This window comes from Poecile atricapillus, chromosome 5, assembly GCF_030490865.1.
Source record: "Poecile atricapillus isolate bPoeAtr1 chromosome 5, bPoeAtr1.hap1, whole genome shotgun sequence".
Taxonomy (NCBI): domain Eukaryota; kingdom Metazoa; phylum Chordata; class Aves; order Passeriformes; family Paridae; genus Poecile; species Poecile atricapillus.
In genome coordinates, this window is record NC_081253.1 from 30,455,511 (window position 1) to 30,463,540 (window position 8,030).

Sequence of the window (8,030 nt, forward strand, 5' to 3'; positions counted from 1 at the left end):
GAGTCATGGACTGGCTCCTTGGTAAGCGACTCCAAACAAAACCGAATTTCTCCTTCACTTTTTCCAAAAGAAGTCTGAGGCTTTGTAGCATCTATGTCCTTAATCACTGTCCTCAAAACTTCATAAAAACATCTAAAAATGAATATACGATCTAGGAACAAAGTTTCTAGAAGTTCTAAGGATGCAGGACTGCGTTCTGGAGCTGGTGATGTGCAAGCACCCTTATTTTCATTGTTTGTAACAGCCAAACTCTGAAAACTTGCATTCCTGCATGGGGTATTTCCCTGTTTGGCAGTGAGGTGAATCCCTGGATTGCCCCAGGGCTGCTGGCAGTGGGGCAGGGAGGCACACAGGGCCCCTCTGTGTGTCCTGGCTGCCCACGCAGGCACGGCAGGGACGGGTGGGCGGCCGGCGGGAGCTCTGTCTGCACTGCACACCCTGACCCGGGGCAGGCACGCTGCTCTCCAGCCTGATGGCAAGGCCAGGCCCCAAATCAGCGCTTGCCCAATCCCAAAATCACCCCGCAGGTGAAGCTGCCTGCACGGAAGGGATGTTGACTGAGGAGGAATACCTGTTGCCTGGAGGAACAGGCGGCACCTGCCCCTAGAGCCCCTCTGCAAAGCAGAGTGTTGGTCAGCCGACACTTCTCAGCTTTTTCCCAAAACTGGAGTGGCTGGGGCTGTCTCCTCATCTTTGGGGTGTGATCCAGTGTCCCAACAGAGCAGATGAGGAGGCAGAGGCAGCTTTTCTCCATGGCATGCTGTGGTTCCCATGAGAAAACTCCATTGCACATTGCCCAGCAAAACCACAAAAATGTTCACAGCACTGCCTCCTCTCCACCCACTCAAAAAGTTTTTGCATACGCCTCTAGGCACTACAATCATGGTAATTAAAGCTGTAAAATATTATTAGTATCACACTTGTATAGACTTTTTGTCCTAAATGCTTTATATGCAACAGAAATTCAGCCACTCCCGTGGAAAAAAAGGAGCAGGAACAATGCACATCAAGGTGGAAAGCCAGATTTTAACCAGGGGTGCCCAACACAAATCCCTTCTCCCGAAAGAGGCTCCTGGGATATGGCTGAAGTCCACCCAGGGCAAAGCTGTGCTGGGACTCGGGCAGGGATACCACATGCCTGGGACTGCCAGTGTGTTTCCCAGGGAAAGAGACTAACAATGCTGCTCCACGAGCATTCCAATGGATTAGTGGAGACTCTCGCCACTTAGCTGTGCTTTCAGGGGCTGCTAGTGAGAGAGGTGTAACTCAGCCCTGCCCTGGCCTACTGAATATATCAAGGCAGGTTGAATATGTCAAGGAAAGGGTTTAATAGACTGTAGTCTCCACTGTAGTGTGTTCTTAGGAACAGCAGCTTATCTGCTCCAGTTTGGCATCCCACTCTGGGGAAGAAGAATAGGACAAACGTGCTCTGTTGTCTCCCTTCACCAGCAGATCTGAGAATGCTGGGCAAAAAGCCAGTGGCAGCCAACAAATTGAGATTTCCCCAGCAAAAAGCAGGGAAGTGTTACTGAAGTGTTTTTTAGCACTGTCCTATCATTAACATTCAAACAACTTTCCTGTCTAGGTACTGTTTCTGCTTACATCCCACAGAGGACACACAAGCTCCGAGTCTGCTCCCTCTCCCACATGTCCTGACATCTGGAGGTAAGTGTCCTTCAGATCTTGCCCTGCACAGATGGAAGGGGAGAGATAGAGTTCTGTTAATTTTATAGCTGTTATATTCTCTTACCTTTTGGTATTGAAATGGTTGTAGTGTACTGAGAGTAGGTAGGTAAAAGCAAAAAACTGTAACACTGAGTGAATAAAACACTGAAAAAAAGATGAAGGTGGCAGAACTTCACCTCTATTTCAGATCTTCTTTCCTTCCTAAAATGCTTACAAGACAGGGAATAAATGCCAGAATTTAAGGCCCTTACCTAGTGTGGACTACCTACTCTGATCTTCATGGCAGAGGCCCTGCAGAGTGCTGGAAAGCTTGTGATGAAATGCCAGTGTAATGTATAAAGAGCACACGCACCTTTGCACTCACATAAACCCACCCAACTTTCTACATATGCTTTTTCTACCACCGTGCTAAGGTACTTGGGTGGAAATCATTACAATTCTGGCCAATTCCACCAGGTAATTTGGTCCCTCGAGACCTCCAAATAGCAAGGAATGGGTTCTTCTGCAGCACACGCAGATTTCCAGGCAGACGTGTTCTGCCACTCCTCAAGGACTCCCTGCAGCCAGCGCTGCTCCAGCAGCCGTGCCCCAGCGGGCTCGGCCAGGGGCAGAACGTGCCCTGCCATGGAACATTTGCAAGGCTGAGCTGAGCAGGGTGGAGAGGTGGAAGGGTTAGGGAGGGGAAGCCAGAGATGTGCCCTCACCTCCAGGGAGCCTGGAGCACCTCCGCAGAAGCGGCTCTGTCCTTCCCCGCCCAGCACACAGACCTGGCTGGTGCAGTCTGACATGCTGATGTTCTGTCTGATTAAAGGAAAAAGAGATTGGAATCACACATGGCACAAGGACACTTTCATAATATACAGAAGAAGTCTGCAGATGATCAGTTCTCTATTTCCTCAGACTCCCCAGATTGCGAGATTGATGAGGAATCTGAGTAGGGTACGAGTGCTACAGAATCAAAGGGAAAGGAAAAAAAAATAAAAATCAGCAGTGAGCAATTATATTCAAGGAGACAAGACGGTAAGTCAGACCTAGAGGCAACTCCAAGGCTGCCAACACAGCAGCTGGTATTGCAGAACATCTCCATGGTCAGTCCCCAACCTCCCCGACTGGCACTGGAGGAGTGGAGGGGTGCCAGAGCAGAGGAGCAGAGTGCAAGGGATAGGTGCAACCTTGCCCTGTTTGCCTCCTCCTAGCAGGTCACAGCTGCTGGCTGGGGCACAACACACACACAAGTACTGCTGAAAATGCATGTTGAAACATATTTCTCAGGGAGGCTATTAATACTTGTGAAGAAAACACTGGAATTGTTTGCTGTTAATAGAGAAGAATGCATTGCATAAAAGACAAATTTCATGAGCTGTCATTGCCGTTGAGGAGGCTGCAGGGTCTAGTGGCTGTACCGTGTAGCTGGGGACAGAGACAGCTGCATTCCCTTTCTAGCTCTCCTTTGCTGACATTTGACAAGTTATTTCACCTTGCAGCACCTCAGTTTCCCCATCTGCATATTAGGATAATGATTTGACTGCTTCCTCAGTGAAGCAATGCTAGATCTGCTGATGAAGAGGGTCAGAGGCAAGCATGATTATTTAGCATCATAAATATTCATACCATTGTGCAATGGGCAGGACTTGCTGAACAGACAACAGCCCTTGTTAGAGATTAGAAAGTTTACAGTCTCTAATACGCTGCACCTATAAATTCACCCAATGCAACAAAGAACAAATATGGAGCTACATATGTTTTAGGCAGCTACACCATCTCATTGAATGCATGATTGGGAAGAGAGTTTTGAAGAAGAGTTCACATGCTTGGAGCATATAAATCAGAAAGTGGCTTCAAATTAAAAGTAGAGTACCCCATACACACAGAAGGGCTGTGCAGGATCAGGTGGAGCAGAGCTTCAAGGAAAAAAAAAAAACAAAAAAAAAGGTATCCAAACTTGACAGGATGCTGAAAACTAGGAGAATAGGGTCAGGGCTGAGTAGCAGAAGAAATTATCTCATCAACATGGCAAGTGATATCTTTCTATTGATTTTCAAATGAATAGGTTTTATGGCCAGGAGCAACTGTTTAAAATCGTAAATCATCATAATCTCACCTCTTGTACCTTGGAGATCAAAGAATTTCATCTAGTCATTTGAATTACATTAATCCTATGTAAATAAAACAGTGCACTAATTATAATCAGTTGGAAGATACAGCTGCATCACAAAGACCTATGTGAGCATACAGTTAATAAAAAAAGACTTTGCTAAAACTTAGCCTTTAATCTTCATCAAAACAGGCACAAACCTGGAAATTACTCCATTTTAGGGTTGTGCCTGTGTGATATTTTGGTTATGCCCATTCCAGCAGCTTGGGAAGCTCAGATCCCAATGCTTCCACAGCTGGAGGCAGTTCATGGGCACTCTGTGTGGCCACCACACAGCCCCACACCGTTTCTTGCAAGGGCCAGAAGGTGCTGGCGTGCACTGTACTTTGGTGTCACCTGAGCACTTGGGAAGCAGAGCTGGGAAATGTGCTGAAACAGGGAGCTCCAGAACTGAACATCTTCACAGGTTCAGCCTGTGTCTGACAAAGAGCTTCGTCTGAAAAGCACAGGGAGGAGAAGGAGGAACAGCTCCTGAGAAGTCAAAATATACTATCCAAGGCTTTCAAAATAGCAGGGCTGAACTTTTTGCTTTGAAACAACCTGTTTCTGACAAAAAAAAAAAAGTCAAAAATATAAAAACAATATTTTAAAAAAACCTGGGGGAAAATTGCTTTTGAGAGCTCAGCATGCTGAGCATTGCGGTGATGGTAGAATCATCATTTTGGCTCTGACTCACTGCTTTGGTCAAACAAAAATTACAGACAGAAACACAGTAATAGTGCTTTGTGACAGTTTGACTTCTGTGCCTTTCAGCCACAAATCCAGAAAGGCAATTACTTGTCCAGTCCTAATGAAGAGCAAGTGGGAGGGAAAAAATAAAAATAAATAGAAAATACACTGCCTATGAGCACATGCCTAGTGGTAGTTTTGCTAGGGTGAGGCTTGTAGGCGACCTCTAAGAAATGACCATCAAAGGACTCACGACCCTTCCTGTGTGGTTACCACGCTGCCACCCCTCCCTCTCCAGCCCCATCCCACATCCCAAGCAAAGCAATCCAGCCACCACAACACAAGCAAGCAAGGTGTCCAAAACTCAGGTGCGCAACGAGGGTAGCATAAAGCCACCCCTGAGCCCCTGGGTATTGCCAAAGCGTCACTCACGACCTTCCTGCAGGGCTGGTTTATTAAACTGGTTTATTTAACCATAAAAACTGGTTTATTATTTAATTCTTGGTCCGTAAAACCAGCGAGAGCTGTCAGCAGGAGAGGATGGCAGGAGCCAGCGGCTCCATCGTGAGCGACAGCACACACTGCTCTGCATCTCTGGAGCGGGAGTCTGGCCTCACAGCCAGGCACTCAGATATCATCGGGAGCCCAAGGGGGTTTGCAGTTTGGGACTTGAATCTTTTAACCTGGCTCTCTTCTGGTGCTCATGGGTGTGGAGCACACAGTTCTGCGTGAACCCTCTGGTGCCTCTCCCTCACTTGCTGCACTCCACGTGGTGGATCCACGTTTAGGACAAGAAATGAAAACCAAGGCTGTGAGGTGGCAACAGGCCAAGGCATCACCCTAGGGAAAGGGCTTTCAGCACATAGGGTGACAAGACAGCCCAATTTTCCTGGAGACAAGTCAAGGCCAGCAAACAGAGGTCTCCCTTATGTGGAGGTGGAGACATGAGCACCAGACAATAATTAAAAAATTGTAATCTGGAAATAAATAATACATAAGCGCAAATGGGGGTGTGTGCCTGCAGCTGAGACCAGGTAGCTGTCAGTGCCCTCTGAAATTCCTCCCCCCACTTCCAGAGCAACATTCTAAACTCCTCACAGGCGAGCCTGCATGTTTGCTCTGCAGCTCGGTACAAGCCTCTCACCACTGACATTTAGAGCCACGGGACAAAATCCTGACATTGCAGAGGTCAGGAAGTCATTCACCACTTATTTTGTCATGGCTAAGCAGACATGTGAATCCCTACTGAAGTCTCTTAAAAAAGTAAGCTGGCTTTCAAATGTGCCATGCACTTGTACATACAGACCCGAGTACATAAATGTTGGATGCATGAATTTAAGTACTCTGTGCCTCAGTTTATCCACTGGTGGCTGAGGGTTGTTCACATCTCAGCATTTTAGGAAGCCAAGCACTGACAAAGAAGCCCAAAGTCTACAGGTGAAAGCCTGCAGGAGAGGGGAGTGATGACTACCCTCTTTTCCAAGTAAGGAGAAGGCTTCTGCGCCTTCCAGCTCCTCTCTTGGCAGTGATCTGTGTGTAGGCAGTGGTCATAATCAGGAAGTGCCTCCTCCAATTTACAGCTGGTGGTACCACCTGTGCCTCTCCAATTCCAGCCAAAACAACCACCTCCTCAAACCCACTTGCAAGGAAGGGCAGAGGATCCAGCTATGACAGCTCAGAGGGAAAAGCAAGGCTCGGGTTTAAGTGCTGACATTTTCCCTAGATGTGTACCACTGCTTACCAGTGTTTTCCTTCTTCTTGTAAAAAACAATTACAGTGCCTGCTGAGACAAGGTGGTCCCACCATACCATAAAAGCAACAGGTCAGTGATAGGGTAGACATGGGACAACAAGAGAAGGGGAAGTCATTCAAATTTTGCTGGGTCAATGTGGGACCAACGTGCGTGCCTGTGTGACAGCTGGAATGGAAGAAAGTGGAGACATTACTCATCACTTCAAGTCTGTCAAGACTTTACTTTCTGGAAGCAAAACAGTGGGTTAGTGACTGCTGGGGAGGCAGTGAACATTTCTGTACACTTGAGACAAAGCTGTGTACATGGGAGTGTTTATGTACACATACCTCATTGGTATTATCCTTCTGTCTCCTGTGCTGGTTTTTGTTTGCCAAGTCCCTCCTGGCCTTTCACCTCATCACTGTTGAAGCCATCTCCCTACCAGTGCAGCATCTCAAGAGCCGGCTCTGGTTTAGCACTCATTGCTTTAATCCACTCCAGACCTCGAATGGAGCTCTTTTACTTTGGAAACTGGAAACCCGAGGAGATTTTAAATAACAGAAATTTGTAAGAATTACACCTGTGGTCAGCCAAAACTAATACCAGAAAGGGAGGTCTTGCTGTTGCCATCAATGGAACTGACAGCAGGGTTTCCCAAACTGCCATGGATGAGATAGTCCATGATAGAAAAAGAACAGAGGCCACTACCTTAGGAGCTGGCATTCATTCTGGGGAACTTAATTTTTCTAAAAATGTGTTCCTTGTGTGGAATATACTGTGTTCCTGCTCTGGTCCCACTCACAAAACTTCAGTTGACTTCTCTGAAGTGCACAGGGCCAAGAGGCACTTATTTTCAGATTTACTAAATGCCTGCATTTCCAGTTAATCTGGAGCTGTGGGTGCCAAAACCTCAAGAGAGTCACTTACCCTCATTGCAAATATCATCTCAGCCTCTCTAACGCCACTGGAAGAGTAATAACCTTTAGAGAAGACTTAAGGGCACTCTAAAAGCTATATACAGAAAAAACAAGAATATCAGAACGAAAGCAAACAGTTTCTGACATCAGATAAAACATTTCCTTTCTATGTCTTCTCCTTTTGATTAGCTATTTCTTTTCATTTACATCCCATAGCCTCAAAAAGTTATTTTTGAATGATCTGTTTGCTGCAGATTTCCTGTAGAGGCCCAACCATATACTCATCTTTGAGAAAAAGATGAGTACCCTGCTGGTGCTTGGTCCTACAATTGCTTCCATATGAACCTAAGGCAGGCAGGTTCTCATCTTCCATTTAGATTTTTTTTTTTTTTAATGTATGATGAAAGCAGAAACAATTGAGCCATACAGCTCCCTAAAGCTTTTGATGTTCAGCTTCCCCAGTCCAGCACCATGGTGACACACCAGCACAGGGAACATCCACTGCACAGCAACAAAGAAACATTCACATTGCATTTTAGAAAAAGTGCTCTTCACATGGCAAAATATCTGCCCAAACCTATAAAGCAGGCAGTTTGCTGTATTCTAAGGCAGTTCTGATGCAATGCCCACAAGTCACTCTCCTTGCAAAAGGGGAATGTTATTTTTTCTGCTAAACTCTGTGTCTGTTCATCATAACCCCTGTACAGGCCATGCACTGAAGAGTTGGACTTGATGATCCTTGTGGGCCCCTTCCAGCTCAGACAATTCTGTGATTCTGTAACAAATCCCCTCCACCTGTCCCTGCTGAATTCACACTTTCACTCCCAATCTCCTGAAACTGGGGTTGTCTTGTCACTGGGCTCCAGCACCA